Below are 18,528 nucleotides of genomic sequence, written 5' to 3' on the forward strand. Positions count from 1 at the left end.
GGTGTCTTCCAATCTTTTGTATTTTCCATTTCGTCTTACTTGTTGTTTGATATTTTGTAATTTTATATATGTCATTTCTTGTCAATTATTTACTTAACTAAAAATTTCCTTCTTTTCTATGAGTTATACTTTTACTTGTCTTTTGCACTCATTCTTGAATTCTTTTCGACTCTTTCTTTTTCTTGATTTGCAATGATAACTTCTATGATAATACCTATTCAAAATATAATTTAGCTTGTATTTGACGAAGTGTCTTTCCTTAATGAAACTATTTTGTATATATTTATGGGATTCCTTAGGCAAGTAAGTTTTACCTCAAACATCTTTTGTAAAATTTTTCTAAGTTCGTCTTATCATTAACTTTTTTACAATGAGGACCTTGCTGTTAAAAAAATTAAACCACCGCTAAAAAAAGTAAACTTACTCTTTTGTTCAAATTCAATTGAAATAAAAACTTCAATGTTATTGCCTCTCAACTAAGAAGCAAAGCTTTAAAATTCTGAGAGTAAAACAAATAAGCGATGATAAGAATTACAGTTGAGGAGAGGAACAAATTCATAGAATATCAATGATCTCCCACTCAACACCAAACGTAAATAATAATAAAAGAAGTTTTTCGCCAAAAGAAAGGAACCAAGAATTTTCTAAACAACAATCATTTCTTAAAATTTAAAATAAGAATTTTCTGAAAATGAACAAGAGTGTTTTACGAATTAAACTTGTTGCATTTAGCAACTAGAAATATTTACATAAGTAAGGAGTACGCAAGAAAAATATAAAGCACTCAGAATGCAAGATAAAATTAAAAGAATATTTAGAGAAGTTTAGTGAAATAGGAGAAGGAAAGGAATTCTTGAGATTATGGATTGATGCTTGAGGACAAGTATTATTCAAAATTTGGGGGTGTGATAACTTGTAGAAATACAAGTTATTATAGCTTTTTAGGTAGAATAATTAATCCTTAGTGCATAACTTTGGAAGAAAACATGTAGGAAAGTAAAGAAGTTGATCAGTTGTGCATTGTGAATTACAAAAGAGCTTTATGCATGTTAATCGTGTTTTAGTTGTCTTATTACAGGATTGTTTGATGAAAATAAGAGAAGATCGATGAGATAAAAATCTCAAGCAAGTATAATATGCGCGACCAATTTGACAACCACTGTAGCAAAGCTTGGCGAGATGAAGCACTAGCGAACAAAAAAGTGGTTGGCATGAATATCTACAAAGCTGATAAAGGACTGATGTACTGGCGTCGACTCAGCTTTATCAGCATTAATTAGAGCCCATGTTACTATGTTGTCCATACTGTCTTGTCACATCACAGTTCGCCTATAAATAAAGGCTTCTTCTTCATTGGCTAGCTGCAAATTTTGGCAAAATAAAATTGATTTGAAAGCAAAAATTAGAGCCAAAGAGTATGAAACTCATACTCTACTGCTTGTCTCATTTTCTTGTGTTCCATTTTTTATTTTGTTAACATTAAGTTGTCATATTGACTCCATTGCCGAGAGTCCTAAAGCTTTTTTTATAAAATTGATGTTTTTCTTCTATCATTCACCCATATTTCTTTATTTATCCATTCATTGTACATTTAGTTAATTGTTTGCCTAATATAGGTGTTTTAACACTAGAGAATCTGGTTGAATAAATTATAAGTTTTGTTTAGCTTAGTACAACCATCAATACATTCTCCCCTTCAAGAGAAGAGATAAAGTATTGACTGTCATCAATTGACGCGTGATGACCCACATTTCACTAACCCATACGGCGAGGAGATTGTAGCACTATAATCTTGTCGCCAAATTTGTTTCTTGCATATATCATTAAAATACACGATATCTGTGGCGAAAGAATTGAGAGGTTGCTTGCCTTAATAAGGACAAATAAATTAACCTTAAGTATTTGAGTCCCGAAAGACGAGCAAGTATGGCGAAAGCACTGAAAGTTTGCTTGTCTTGATTCTAAAGTTAATAGATCATTTGTATCGCCTCAAAATGTTAAACTCTCTTGCTTTCACTTAATTAGTTAAATATTCATACACGTCCATGCCTAATCACTAAGTTGATATTTCAATACATTTCATTGTCGTGTCCACCTTGCTGCTCCATTCGCACCATAGTTGCCGCATAAAATTAGAACACGAGACAAAATCACTTAGGACACTAATTCTGTGTGTACGACCATGGACTTACCAAGAAACCTCTTTCTCTGCTTGCACTTGGACGAGAAAGTGGATAACTTGTGCTAAACGTTAATCATTATACGTTTAGAAACACATAGGTAGGACATGCATCTTTTATCGCATAACCCTAACCTACACGCTAACTTAGTCAAACCTTGTATGACACATATACAAAGGAACTTTGTATATCGCATAAAGAAACAAAGAAGCACCTACCTTTCTCTACTCTCTCTCTTCGTATGTGTCTCCAACTTGCAGAAGACTAGATGCTTGTGTAACCTAGTTTTTTATACGATGAAAAAAGACAAAAGTTTCTCAAATTCTTGGCTCCCACAAGCCAAAAGCCTCAATCACTCAAAGGAGAAGGAGTTAGCTGACGGATGGTGTTCCAACAATTTGGTGTTACATAGAACTAGAGTCTTCAACGAGAGAAAGTCCCAATGTTCTCCTAGTTTTAATTTTATAAAACAAGCTTAGCAATTTTTATCTGCAGTAGGTTAATTTTAGAGATCATGTTTCTCTATACCAATATATTTGAATATTTTCCAAATCCCAAACAAATTAAAACTGAGTTAGGTCTCTATGTCCTTCCGTCGCATAAAGGCTCTTATCCCTTCACTTGATAAAGGTGTCTCAATTCTTAAAACAAAAGATGTAACCAAAAGTGCCACAAAATAACTTGACATCTCGAAAGAAACTATTGTTGTTTTGCTTTAACTAATTGATTGATTGGTTGGTTTTAGTATAGTTAGAAGTGGAAGATTTGAACTCTCGACAACTTACTAGATTGAACTAAAGTTTGTACTAAAGTTTGGTGGGTTTAATTTATTAGTTATACTGTAATATTAATGGGATAATCTTTCAATTAGAAACCTAAGCATGTGTGTGGTCGTAACCTTTTTATTCAATTACTCACTAAAATTTTACACCATACATACATACACGTTTTGTTTTTATAATTTTGTTTTAATCAGCCATGAATGTGTACTCAAAAAGTATTGAAGATTCAAGTCCTTAAACAAAAAATAATAATAAAAAGTAGATGACAATCACACATATCTCTATGTCTATGGTTGAAGAATATTTTCAAAGAGAAAAATTAGATATAAAAAGAATAATACTTTTAAGAAATTAACTTGATTTATTTATTCAGAGAAGAAAAGTTTAGTTTTATTTATTTATTTATTTTAAAATCAACCATTAATATCATCAAGTAAAGAAAATAGAATGAGACATCACTATTGTGAAGAATACATTATGATTCTTTATTCCCAATAAGCTTTTGACCATTCATATAAATAAAAAAGCACAGTTCGTTTTGGTGATTGCCACAAATCACTTCCATGCACACCCACTCACTAACTCTCATACCACAAACCAAATAAATTTTGATCTCATGGATTCCACTTCTCAATTGCCCCCTCCATGAACCCACCAAAGCATGTCAATCATAATAATATATAACATCACATCTTAAATTTAAACAAAAATATCATCTAATTTATGTGGCTCATTTTAATTTATAAATTATTTTAGTGTACTTTAGGTTACACTTGCTTCAACTACAAGTAGTCTTTTGACAACATTTTTTCTTTCATTTTTGTAAAAACTATAGGTATCTTTCAATAATATTTCTTCTGTTTGTGATTGAAATGGAACAGCATTCGCATCTAACTATTGCTCTACTAATTTTATTCACTTTTTTCCCAAACTTCAGTTAAAGTACATTTCAGTTTTTAATTTACCTTTTTAAAATTACCCATTTGTAATTTTTTCTTCTTCAAATGTTTAATTGGATTATCATATGTTTAAACAAAAAAATATATATATATTACTATAGTTGAGTTTTATGATATTGTGTGCAACTTGTTCTTTTGTTTGTCGAGAGCATTAGAGTCGTTTGGTGCTTCCTTTGATGCATCTATCTTGATGCAATTCCAAAACATAGTTTAATAAAATTTTGCTATTTGCTATTTTTGTTTCTTTAAATTTTTTTTCTTTTATAATAAGGTTTTGTGTGGTAATCAAGGGTTGCACCTAAGTATAGCTCAATATTTTTTCATATTTTGTTATGAATTTATCGAAGCACGTTTACGTATCCTTTTGGGAAAAGATTTTCTTCCTTAGATAGTTTTGTTTCTTTTACCAACTCATGTATGTATATACGTGAGTTTGGTGTCTAATAGGGGTTTGCGTGCCCTTCCAAACAAAGGTGGGGTGTTCTTGTATGATAGTATTATTTGAATAATATATGGCTCGTCTAATAACGTTCTCGTTTTCAATTTTAAGTTTTATGTTTCTTGTTTCGTTTGTTTTAGAACTAAAAACAGAAATATGTTTGATAATTGTTTCTATTTCTTGTTTCTTAAAAAAGACTAAATAGAAAAATAATAATAATTGATAACTACTTCTTGTTTCTCGTTTCTTATATTTCTTCCTTCACCCTTCTTCTTTTTTATCTTGTCGTGAGTCACAATCTCTCATCATCGTTGTCGTACACCAACCTCTAGTCATTGTTGTCGTGCACCATAACCACCACCTCCTACCATCACTATCAAAATTTTAAATTTGAAATTAAAAAAAAAAGTTAAATATACCTATTGAATATTAAATGAAAAATTGTCGAAAATAGAACCATTGACAAAATATTTACATTTCATAGAAAATTTAAGTGTAAAATTTTGTCTTTTAGTGATTTTGTCCTATGGAGTGTAAATAGTTTGTCAATTTTTTTTTATTTTTAAAAAAACTCCAATTAAAATAATACATAATCTAAATATTTTAAAATTTATGATTAAAAGCTAAGCTAACATATAAATATATTAAAAATAATAAACGAGAGAAATAGTAATTAAACAAATATAACAATAGAAATTGAAATAATATATGAATATAAATATTTAAATTTAAATATACAGATATTTTAAAACTTAGAAATAAAAGAAATATTTTAAGAATAATGACGACAAAAAAAAAAAAAAAGTGATAGTTGGACTTTGAATCCACAACCTCAACTAAGGAGAAAGCATGAAAATGTGTGTTATACTTTGTATTTTTGGATAATACAATGATCTTATTGATTAATCATATTGAAGATACGTATATATATATACAGGCAGTTAAGAAACTCTAATCTAGGGAATGTAAAATTACAATAAAGGACGACTATACGTAATTACAATAAACACATATTATAACACTCTCCTTCAAGTTTGAGCAAATATATCAATCATTGTCCAACTTGTTGCACGAATAGCTTATTCTTGCTCCATTTACTACTTTGATAAGGATATCTCCCAATTGTTGTTCAGTCTTCACATATCCTACAAATATCAACTTTTCTTGTATTTTCTCATGAATAAAGAGACAATTAATCTCAATACGTTTAGTTCATTCATGAAATACTGAGTTAGATGCAATGTGAAAAAAAACTTAATTATCACACCATAGTTTAGCTGGCACAACAACATTAAAGTTGATCTCAAATAAATATTTTGTGTATCCACACAAGTTCACACACAAATTGTACCGTAGGTTTATACTTTAACTTAGCACTTGAACGTCTTACTTTTTCCATGACACTAAGTTTCCTCCAACAAAAACACAATATCCAGAGGTCGATCTCCTATCTTCTTGAAATCTAACTCAATGAGCAACAATATGAAAAAACATTCAACCCTTATAATTCTCCTTCCTAAGCAAGTCAAATTTGGTATCATCAGAGTACTACGTGGTTTGATTCCTAGTTTATCTATCTCATGCAACAAATCAAACACACATTTTTATTGAGACAGATATACACCTTTCTTGGTTCTCATTACTTCAATACCTAAAAAGTACTTCAATTGTCCCAAATATTTGGTATGAAGTTTACCCTAGAGGAAAGTCTTGAGAGAAGATATACCTAACAGACCATTTCTAACATATACAATAACAAGAAAAGTAATATCATTGTCAGATCATCAATATAATACAGAATGATCACACGTAGTTTTCTTCATACCAAAACATTCGAGTGCTTGACTAAACTTACCAAAACCATGCACGAACTTTGTTTCAATCCATACAAAGACTTTTTGAAGACAACACATTTTATCACTCTCCTAGCTTGAGCAACAAATTCAGGTGGTTGCTCCATATAAACTTCATTCTGAAGATCACAATGAAGAAAATCACTCTTAATGTCGAGTTGATGCAAGGGCCAAATGTGAGTAGCAACCACATGGAAAGAAATAGTCAAATGGAAGTTAACATGGGAAAAAGGAGGGAATGTATCAAATTAATCAATATCATAGATTTGAGCTTATCCTTTCGCAGTGAGATGAGTTTTCAACCAAGCTATTGTTCCATCGAAACTTTATGGCAAACACCCATTTACACTAAGTAGCCTTCTTTCTTATTAGACGCGAAACCAGATCCCAAGTACCGTTATCATCTCGAGCTAAAGCTTCATGGACATAGTTGGGGATAGAGACAGAATCAAGAGATGTAATAGAGGAATATGTGGGCGAGGACAATTGGGTATATGAAACCAATGAAGAAGTAGAATAACTACAAGTGCATTAACCTTTGCGAAGAGCAATGGGCAGATCACCACTTGGTCCTGAATCATATGGCAAGGAAGTTAATGGTGGAGGACATGAGTTTGAAGGTTACTGGGGAGGACTTGGAGTAGACACGATAGACAGATAAGCTGATGGGAAGAGACACAAAGAAAGGTAGAGGAGAGGATGATGAGGGAGAGGTAATCTCATAGATAAAAAGATCATCACTCTCCCTGCGACTCGTGTCCTCTACAAATAATCTTTTTCATCATACGATTCTAAAACAAGCAATAAAAAAATGAGAAAAAATAGTTAAGATCATGAGTAAGCAAGCTAATAGAATTGAATTGAACAACAATTGAGGCAAGTGTAATACAGAGGACAAAGACAGGGATGGGGTGAGAGTAATGGTGTGAGACGCGTACCTAAGTTAAGAAGTAAAAAATTGACTAAGTGTTATAAGGAATGCATTTTGAGCAGTCTACAATTAAGAAGTTTGCAAGAAAGGCTAAGCGACAAAACTTTTTTAACACTAAACTTTCCTATGCGATTGAGGTTCTATGCGAGATGAAAAGATTAGGCGAAAAGAAGAAAAGAAACTTCCAAAAATTTCTTAAGTTTACTTAATGGGCCACATGTAGGAGTTTAAGCTAAGCATGATTAAGTTAAACCTTAAGATTACACGTGCACCATTAAGAGTAGGAGCTAGCAAGCTAACAAAAGTTTTAGAGTGACTAAGTTGAACTGAGAGCATGATAAATAGGGGTCTTTGGCTAGATTATTAAGTATTGTTTCTCTGAAAAAATTCAAGAGAAAACTTAAGGGTTGATTGCTGCCAAAGTGTTTATGTGAGAAGAGGAAGAAGAGGCGCATTTCGGTTTTAAGTTACTAGTATTGTGAGTGTTTCTTCAAAAATGATTTTATGTTAAAAGCTTTCTTTATAAATTGTTTACTAATTTAAAATAATGATTTCAATATAAATGTTTCCAAAGAGATTTCCACGAAAAGCTTATGGTATGTTTTATGTGTTTCAAGAGATTTCCACCATTAGTCTTCTTCCTATAAATGAGCTAACTGTTATGTGCACATAAAGAGTAAAGGTAGCCATGTATAAAAGATGTGCATGTTGAATGAGGTGAGACAACGTATAAAAGATGAACATTGTGTCTCGACCTAAGCACCAAGGAATGAATCAAGATATCCTCGAATGTTGATGATGAGAAGGTCATCTCAGTAGTCTAAACGTGAGATGATACTCTTGCGTAGAGAATGATTTATGTCCTTGGCGAAAGGAATGACTGTTGACTAATGTGTGTTTATGTGCAATGTATGTTTATGCGATTGGATACGTTTATGTGAAAAGATACATTTAATTGATTTGATGTGAAGAAATGGTGTTTACAAAAAGATATTTGGTGGAAAGGATTTCATTAAAACCTCTCTAATTTGAGTTATGTTTTAAAGTCTTATATTCAAGGTATCATGCATTAAAACCAAGTAAAGAAAGGGTGAGAAACTTGCTAGGCAAGAAGAGCTGTCATGCCTTTTGCTTTTAAAGTTTAAGTGTTTTATTTATGTATTTTGTGAAGTGATATTGTGGTTAAAGTTAATAAAAGTATTGTTTCCATCTTCTTTGTGTTAAGTGTTCTCATCGCCTAAACTTATTTTCTAAGTTAATTTTAAGAACCTAGACGATTAAGCAAAGTATAAGGACATCAAGAGTGAGTGTTTTGACGTTTAACGTGTTAGAATACCCAAGTCATACCACATCTCACATGACAAGTAAGGGCGTGTGTAGGGTGGGGTGTGACAAACGGTGCTAGATCCAAGCATAGAGGAGGCTGATGCATCTGCCAAGGTGACTGATGGGGATGAGGCATGGGACAAAGGTGTAGACAATAAGTTATAATTACTTGTCATATGATTGATGGCACCAGAGTCAATGACCCATTTGGTGGATGATGTAAGAAGATCACATTTCGTATTACTTGTCTCGACAACGGTGGTAATAGAACTCAATGAGGAAGATGCTTATAAGGATTACTAAATACTTGAAATTTAGCAAAGTCATCAAAAGAAATGGTAAAAGATTGCTCACCCTTATCATTGGTGAAAGCTATATGAGCATGTTGAGATCGTTGAGTCATATACAAAAGCTTTCAATAATCACATTTTAGATGTCTTGGCTTAATTACGACAATAGAGATAGACAATCTCCTAAGAGTCAAATTTTCAAATATCAAAACTAGGCTTCTGAAAATTGTTAGGCACCCTTGAAGGCACTACTAGGTTGAGAAACAAGCGAACTAGATTGTGGAACTCTCAATACAAAAAACACGACTGAATCCCCCATCTAATAACGAAATCTTAGAATCAGAAAGGATACGTGTTTAGCCATTCCAAATTCACCTAACAGTCCATTCAAGAATACCATAACCACCATCTTTTCACACTAAGCTTGTTGAACCTAGACATCAAATCTAAAAGGTAATAGTAAAGCAAGTTCAACAATTGTCTTCTTAAGCCTTATAAAGTAGTTTGTAATAGATTTTGCCTTGTTCATAAACCTTATAAAGTAGTTTGTAACAGATTCTACCTTGTTTAGCTCAAAAAATTGCATGTAGACATCAAACATTCAATGAGCTTGTTTTTTTTTTCAGAGTATAGAAAGTCTAAAAGCTCTAGGAGCTCTTTCACAAAATCACAATGATCTATCAAACCAACAACATCCCTATCAATAAAATTCTTAATTTGAATATAAGATCGAGCGTCATCATGAAGCCAAGCCTTTTCCTTATCATCTTTTGGTGGCTCTTCAATCACATGATCATCCATATTTGTACTACGTATAATTGAATCGTGTGACATCAATCATAGTAGTTGGATCCATTTAACTTGTGTTTGGTTAGCTTCGATGCTAGGGAAATAACATTAGACAAAACCATTTGCTTCACTTCTCTCATTATGCGCTAACGACCAATTTCTAAATCTCAAAGTGAAAGAAAAACAAGTAAACAAAAAAAGAACAACTCAAATTGGACAGAAACAATAACAATCCCTAAGCACAAAAAGGTATTTTCGAACAACTTCAAACCCCAAGAACCTCGAGAAGATTTTAATGATACAAAAATGCACAGAGAAGACAAAAAATGCAAACCAAGATTAACCCAACTGACAGAACCCAATTGGTGGTTTCTTTTGTTTCCTTAAATATTTTAAACTTTGTTTGTTGTTGGTCATAGTGCTGTGGGAGGCCTTTATGATCGTATCTGTTCTTTCCTTATTGGGGTTGTTTTATAATTGGCCATGTACGTTTTTTAGGGTTTAGGGCTATATATTATTCTTGGTGTTCTTATAAATCTTCTGCTGCCATGAAGAAAGATGGTCGCATACATGATGATTGTTTGCTATTGACATATTGTTCAACAGTTGGAATATAGTATTTGTTGGAAGCCTAATTAATCAGACTATATTAATGGGTAGTTAATTGATTTAGGGGAGCTTAATTTTGTATTAGCTGGCTAAACTAGGTACCTTGTTAATTACATTGTTATAACATTTTATTCAGCCTAAAATAAGAATTTTTTAAAATATTTTTTTTAAAGTTAATCGAAAACGAATTCTTAATTCTAGTATTCAAGAATGGGAATACTCATACTCATAATACATTATGTTCAAACTTGGCAATGTAAACTTTGCAGTTTTTAATTATGAGTAAAATAATCTATTCAACAAGTTTTGACAAATTACTTCACTTTTATTGATACTGTGTGGTGAAATGAAAACATTCAAATTTAATCTATTTTGTATATTTAGATATTATTCCTTTTTATTTTTTTTAAATTTCTTTCCTCTTTTATATTCTTTATATTCTTAATTCTTTATTCTTCTGCGTTCTCCCATTCTTCCATGCTATTATTGATTTCATATATTCTTTATTCTTTGTTGTTCTTCAATAAATTTGTTTTTCTTTTTTATTTATTTATTTTTACTTGTGTTAATTTTGGTGATCATCTCATTTAGTTGGATAACTATTTTATTTTTCATTGTTAATTTTAAAAGACAGACGTATAGAGACTACTTTTATATCTAAATTTCTTCCTTTATTAACCATGAAAATGTTTTCTCATTGCATGTTGCAAGTCTTAATTTTAACCATATGACCTAATTAAATGGATATTAGATGTTTTGGGTGCGATATATTAGAGCAATATATTATGGTGCAGTTGGGATGAAAGTAATTTAGAATGTCGAAATTTTTTAACATTTTCAAGTTTGTAGTTTTGCCTTGACTCTTTTGATCTGAATCATAATTAAAAAGCACATAGTTTTACTTATTTTATTTTGTAAACTTAGATGAATTGCACCCTGCTTGTTAATCCAAAAGGTGTAGGAATCTAATCAAATAGTTGACGCACATCATAGTGTTACACCAAAAAATTCTGACTCAACAAAACAAAGAAAACTTAGTATATGCTTAAAATTAGACTAAAAAATATACCTTTATTTTGATTTGTTAGAGTAGAAGGTAATGCAATGTGAGAGGCTTGATAAATAAGAAAAACAATACTAATAAATAAATGAGAGGTTTGGGTAGAAGCTACTCCCTAATTATATATTATCTTGTTGATTGTGGAGAGGGTTGATAAGGCATTGTAAGTAAATTTTAGCAAAACCCTAACTTTGAGAGTACTTTAAGCTTTAGTTTTAGCTAGTTTCCTGATATGTATATGTTAGTGTTTTCAAATATATATTATTTTGTAGATTATTTTGAGCATTTGGAGCAAAACTTAAGTTTTTAATTAATTAAATTGATGAGTTAACTTGGCCTTTGAGATGAACTAGGAGTCCTAATGAAATGAATTGAAGAAGTGAAGCTAAAAGGGGTTGGGGGCAAACACAAATGTTGCAAATCAAGAATTAAAAATATTGATGTGTATGTGTGTGGGGTACATGGGTTGAATATATTAATTTATAGAATTTACTCGAACAAACAAATGATGTGATACATCTATATGTATGTGTATATATACATATATTTAATTTAGTTCATTATTACTATACATAAATGCTCATTATGATAGTGCTTAGTGTGAAAATGTCATGCATCACTTTCTCATATTTCATGCATCTAAATTGTGATATGTGTTAAAGATACTAATTTTAAGTGTCCATCTAATCGAGCTCATATATGACAAATTGGATATAAATTAATAGTGAGATTTTGTAGGTTGGTTGTAACACACTCATATTGGAGAAAATTTCATGAATTTTAGAAGAATTTTAGAAGAAGAAAAATCTATTTTCTTATTTTTCTATTTATTTTATATATTATTTTCTATTATATTTTATCAATAATTTGTGTCTCATTTTACAAGTTAATTATCAACATGAGTTCCTATCATTTTCTCCACTAAAAATAGGTTCTAAAAGTGCGTCCATTTCCCTACTCATCATTATAACTAATAGATATTATTTTAATATAATTACAATATTTTGTAAGTGTTTCTCTTAAAATTACAAAATTACAATATTTGATATTAATAATAGTAATAATTATTTATTAGGACTCTTTCATGCTGAAATACACATAAGATGCCATAAAAATATGATCATAAGAAAACAACTATTCTTTATCTACATTTGATATTAATAATAGTAATAATTATTTACCATGAATTTTGATGTCACGCTCCATGCCTAAAGTTACTCTCTGCGACTAAGGAGAGGCATACCGCCTAAACCATCAATGTGTAGCTCCCATGAGATAAATTCTGAACGTTTAGTAAATGGAGATAAATACAACTAATAAATTTTAAACGTGAAATGCAAACATGAGTGAAATAAGACAACTTCATTGATTTTCAAAACAAGTGACTATATTTAGTATTTATTACAAAGTTTCTCTTGAGAGAACAAAATACAACTTAATAACATTTAAGCTTTTCTCATCTAGCTTCTACACTATATGCGAGATGACAGTGGTCACTATCAAAATGATGTGATTGAAGAGGCACGGTAGGCGATCAAGATAGCAAGTTCAATGTCAGATGTCCTTTGCTACATGGGGGAGAATAAAATAGTCTGGAAAGAAAAGGGTTAGACAAAAAGGTTTAATGAGTGAGATCGATCATTCAAGATAGGCAATAAACAAATTGAAGCAGCATAAAATCATGTGATTTAAATCATAACATTTTTGTATCTGTTATTACAAGTCATCATGTGTCGCGTATCACAAGGTCAGTTCGCATAATCATTCCGCAAAATTAATTAAGTCTTTGTACCCTCACCTTGGCTCAAGCGTACTCTTTTGCCAAGTTGCAATCATGCGGAGTAAACTCAACGCCATTAGCAACTTTCATCAATTTTACTATCCATAGCAGGTTTTCCAATGCCAGACCATACAACAAGCAAAATGCATCTCATACGAGTTCACACAACAAATATGAGGCTTTCTATTCAAGATCACACAACATGAATAGACCATTTTATTCCAGATCACACAACATGAATGGAGTATCATATCACATAGGGTACAAGAGGTCATCTTAATTCAATTCTTAATAAGTTTCATGTACTCTTTTCAAATAACAATAAGGCACTATAACATACTTAGATTTATACACTTATTATGCAGAACCACAAAGTTCAAAAGGAATATTTCTAAGTACATTTTTCTCAAGGAAATCATTTTCAAACGCGCTTTTTACTTATGAGGAAACTCACCACACATGCATCCTTTAAATCATGCTACCGTCACCTCTAATGTGTGGCATGATCATCTCCTTCTAACTCATGCATAAACCGATGTATTTTGGAATTGGAAATTTTAAAGGAAAAAACATATAAACAAATTCTTCAAAGATGCAGTTTTAAGGATTCATTCAACGAAGTTTAGAAATCTTTTACTAAAAATAATCACTCACTAACACAACAACTAGCTTCTATGTTGGTCCTTTACTTGAAGTTCTCCTTCGTACTAGCTTGCAGACCCTTACTAGTTTCGGTTGATTTTGAATCTTCAAAGGCTCCAGAACTTCTCTAATCTTTCTCCTTTTAAAAGTTTATGTTAAGATCAAATAAAAAATGACTGCGATTTCCTCTTTTAATAGTCTTTTTCTTGTGGAGGAAAAGTCTTTTTCTTGTGGAGGTTCCCCATGTCATAATGATTATTATTGTTGGCAGCGAGTAGGGATCCAATTCTAGAACGCCACATGTCTCTACTATTTTCTTATCTTAGATTCAGATTGGACGGCAAGATCAAATCGTTCGCCGACTTTCTTTGTGGACAATGATGTCACTACTTTCTGGTGAAGTAGTTGTTTCCTCTTTATAGCAATAGTGCTTCTTATTGTATAGGTCGTCTTTGTTGCTCGTAGTCTTTCGCATAAGGTAACTTTGCGACTTGGGGCTTACAATCTTGACCAATTAAAATAATCACATACCTTAAAGTGAATGTTTTAAATTTGGCAATTGTGATCGAGGTTGTGAACATAGTAGAGAATAAATAATTACTTTTCATGGTTGGTTGTTATAATCATTCAAATTTCAAAAGAACCACATGAAATAGTGATCATAAAAGAAAAGCTCCACAAGAAAAAGTGAAAAATGTGGAAAAATGTGGAAGCAAATTTTGCATATCAGATTAATAATATATTTGACTCACCTAGTATGAAAATTTGGATGTGGTAGATTTTTTTAATCTTCCAAATAGAAAATTTACATATTTGATAAAATAACTATTTTTCTTTGTATTATATCATAATTAATGTTTTTCTCTCATCTTTATTTTTATGTTCTATGTTTTGTTTCTCTTATTTTGTTTAATAAAGAAGCATGGATAGTGTTCTTATACTAAATAACTAAAAAAAATGAACAATAAAGATATATATTTGAAAAACAGTGCAACTATATGCATACAATACACTAACAAATAAGAAAATATTTTTTTCAAATTGATAATGTTGTAAGCAAAAGTTAATACAATATCAAGTTTTGCAAATCTAATTAAATGATTTGAAAAGGAAATAGTTTAAAGGAACAAAATTTACAATTGATAATTCATTGTTCTCTAATCATTTAAAGAGAAATCTATCAGATTGAGACTGATAGAAAGATTAAAATATAATATCTATGTTATATATTTTGTGTCAAATAAAAAATGTATACTAGAAAAGTTGTTTACTTTATCTTTTAGATTATATTATACTCATATAGGAGTAATTCAAACATATGCAACAATGAACTTGAAGTTCATGAATCTAGATATATTTGCTATTTGGCATGACAGATTAGATCGTCTAGGATCTATAATGATGAGAAGAATTATTGAAAATTCACATGGACATCTATTAAAGAGCAAGATTCTTTAATCTAATGAATTATTATGTGATGCTTGCTCTCAAGGCAAATTCATAATTAGTCCATTACCAGTTAAAGTGAAAATTGATTCACCTAGAACGGATTCGTGATGATGTATGTGGACTTATTAGCCCACCAAGTGGATCACTTGATTGTTTCATGGTATTAATAGATGTATCCAGCAAATGGTCACGTATGTGCTTATTGTCAAGCCGAAACTTTGCATTTGCAAGGTTACTTGCTCAAATAATTAAGTTAACAGCACAATTTCTTGATTATACAATTAAGTCGATCTATTTTGATAATGCTAGTGAATTTACATCCCCAGCTTTTGATAATTATCATATGTCAATTGGGATAAGGGTTAAACACCTCATAGCTCATGTTCATACACAAAATGATTTAGCAAAATTGTTTATAAAACTTTTATTGTAAACCCTAAACCTAAAACCTTTCTTAAGAATTTCTATGTTAAAAAGAAAGCTAAAGTTAGTAAAACGTTGTGTTAGTAACTTGATTGATGATATGCCCATGAAGAAATCTTTGGCATGACAAGTAAATTAAAGTACGTGAAATGCTTAAAGCTAATGATGAGATTTTAATAAACTATACCATGACAGGAAAAAGATGAAAGTTCAATTCTATATATATATATATATTGCATATAATGTTGCTCTTGATATTATATCTAAAAAGTGAGGATCCCAAACTAAAATCTAATAAAAAAATGTTGACAGAGAAAATATTGGTATTTGTTAAAAGAAGCAATTAAGGCATAATTAAATGGGAAATTGCATCAAATGACAAAAACATTTAGAAAAAATAGCTCATTGCACATATTTTTTGCATATTACGAATATGACAAAATTAGTGCTATCAAATGGTAACCATAGGGCTATCAGATGGTAAGAGTTATCGATTTTTAAATTTGCTACTTTTGCAATTTAGAAAATGTAGTGACATATGCTTTATTATCATAATTTTTTTGCTATTTTTGCAAAGACCCCTAATTAAATTCGCTTTTAAAACGTCAAGATTTGCCAAACACCAAAAAGTGTCAAACTTATGAGATATAAATGAGTATTCGTGAGAAAAATAAATGAAAATAATGAGGTCATAAGATATAAAACAAGACAAGTTGCAGTTTTTTCACAAAGATCAAATATTGATTATTGAGGAGACATGTTTTCAATGGTAGATGAAATCACAGTAGTGTTTTTTAATTGGTCTGTATGAAAGTCTAGGCATGCATCTTATGAATGTAGCCACAACATAACTGTGTATTTTGATGATTTAAATATAATTGGTACTCTAGAAGAAATTTTAAACGCAATAGAATGTCTTATGAAAGAATTTGAGATAGAAAGATGTCGAAATTTGTTTTTTTGTCTTGGCATGCAAATCGAGCATTTAGCAAATGTAATATTTGTTCATTAGTCAACTTATATAAGAAAAATTTTGAAAAAGTTTTACATGGACAAATCATATTCATTGAACATTCGAATGCAAATTCATTCATTAGATGTGAAAAAAGATATATTTTGACTTCGATAATAAAAATTTTATTGGTTTTGAAGTACTATATCTTAGTGCATCTATTGCTCTAATGTATCTTGTCAATAATATAAAACTAAATATTGCATTTTCATTAAATTTATGAGCTAGATATAGCTTCTCTCCAATAAAAAGATATTGGAATAGAACTAAGTGTATACTTCGTTATCTCGTAGGAACAAATCATACGAGTTTGTTTTATTCAAATAAATCAAACTTTGATTTAGTTGGTTTTGCATATTCTAGATATTTATCTGATCTACACAAAAATAGATCTCAAACAAATTATTTGTTTACATGTGAAGGAACTGCTATATCATGGTGATTCAAGAAACTAACCATCACAGATACTTCCTCAAATCAAGTTGAAATTCTTGCAATTCATGAGACTAGTTGAGAATGTGTATGGCTAAGATCAATTACCCAGCACATTCGTGAAACATGTGGCTTGTCTCCTTGTAAAAATCTTTCAACGATACTATACGAAAACAACACATCAATTAGTATTAGGGGTGTTAAAAGAATAGTTGAAAATTGAACCAAACCGCAATGAATCAGAATCGAACCGAAATTGAAACCAATTCTTATGTGTTTCAGTTCGGTTTAAGATATCAAATCGAACCAAATCGTAAGAGGATAAATGATTACGGTCATTGGTAAGCTAAACGATCATGTAAGAGGGTAAACTATCGTATAGAAACCTAAACGGTCGTGTAAGAGAATTGAACAATCGTATAGAAAGTCAAACGATCATGTAGGAGGTTGTAGGCACATACGTCTATGATATGAGATTATTTGAAATTGAACTAAAGTTGAACCGCATATACGGTTCAGTATTGATTTGGTTTGACATAGATGAGCTAGCGGTTCGATTTAGTTTCATATGAGATTTTTTTTTTGGCAGTTCGATGCAATTTCAGTTTCAAACCAAACCGAATCGAACTGTGAACATATCCCTAGTATGTATAACCCAAGTTAATGGATGATATATTAAAAGAGATAGATTTAAACATATTTTACGCTAAAGCTTTTCTACACTCATGATCTTGAAGAAAATGATGACATCACAGTAGAACAAATTTGATTACATCACAATAAAGATAACCTGACAGACTTATTTACCAAATTATTACTTTCCACATTTGAAAAATTGGTGAACATTTGAATGTGGCCAGTTAGAGATTTCAAGTGATGCTTCTATAACGAGTAAATTTTATTTTTGTGGAAGTGTATAAATGATATGAAATATGTACCTTTTTTTTCCTTCACTAGGACTTATTTTTCATTGGTATTTTTTTCTAGTACGGTTTTAACGAGACATACTTCATATATGCAATGGATAGCTATGAGAGAGTATTATAAATATTATTAAATAGATGCCCCATTATGCTTAGTGTCAAAATGTCATGTGTCACTTTCTCCACATCTCGTCTACATTGTCACGTGTCTTGAATATACTATCCATAATCATTCGCATATGTTTGTCAAATAACCTATAGGCAGTGACAATTGGTGAGTTTGTAAGACACACACATTAGTTGAATTACCAAACAAACGGGAGATAGTGAAGAATTTTGGAGAGTTTTATTTTTTCTTAATTTATTATTTATATATTCTATTATATTTTTCGATATTCATGTTTATGTTTTGCATCGATTTTATGAGATTTATATATATATATATATATATATATATAAAAGTTAATTTTTGAAGTCAAGTTAGATACATAAACTTAAAATATAAAACTAATTTAATGCCAATATTCTTTTAGACTTTATATCACTCTTACGAAATAGGTTTTCGTAATGATTTATTTAACCATGATGTTTAAATGTAGTCAAATTAATCAAAATGTTTATAGAACGTAGTAAAATATCACAGTTTATC

Source organism: Cucumis sativus, chromosome 2 (assembly GCF_000004075.3).
Source record: "Cucumis sativus cultivar 9930 chromosome 2, Cucumber_9930_V3, whole genome shotgun sequence".
Classification (NCBI taxonomy): Eukaryota; Viridiplantae; Streptophyta; class Magnoliopsida; order Cucurbitales; family Cucurbitaceae; genus Cucumis; species Cucumis sativus.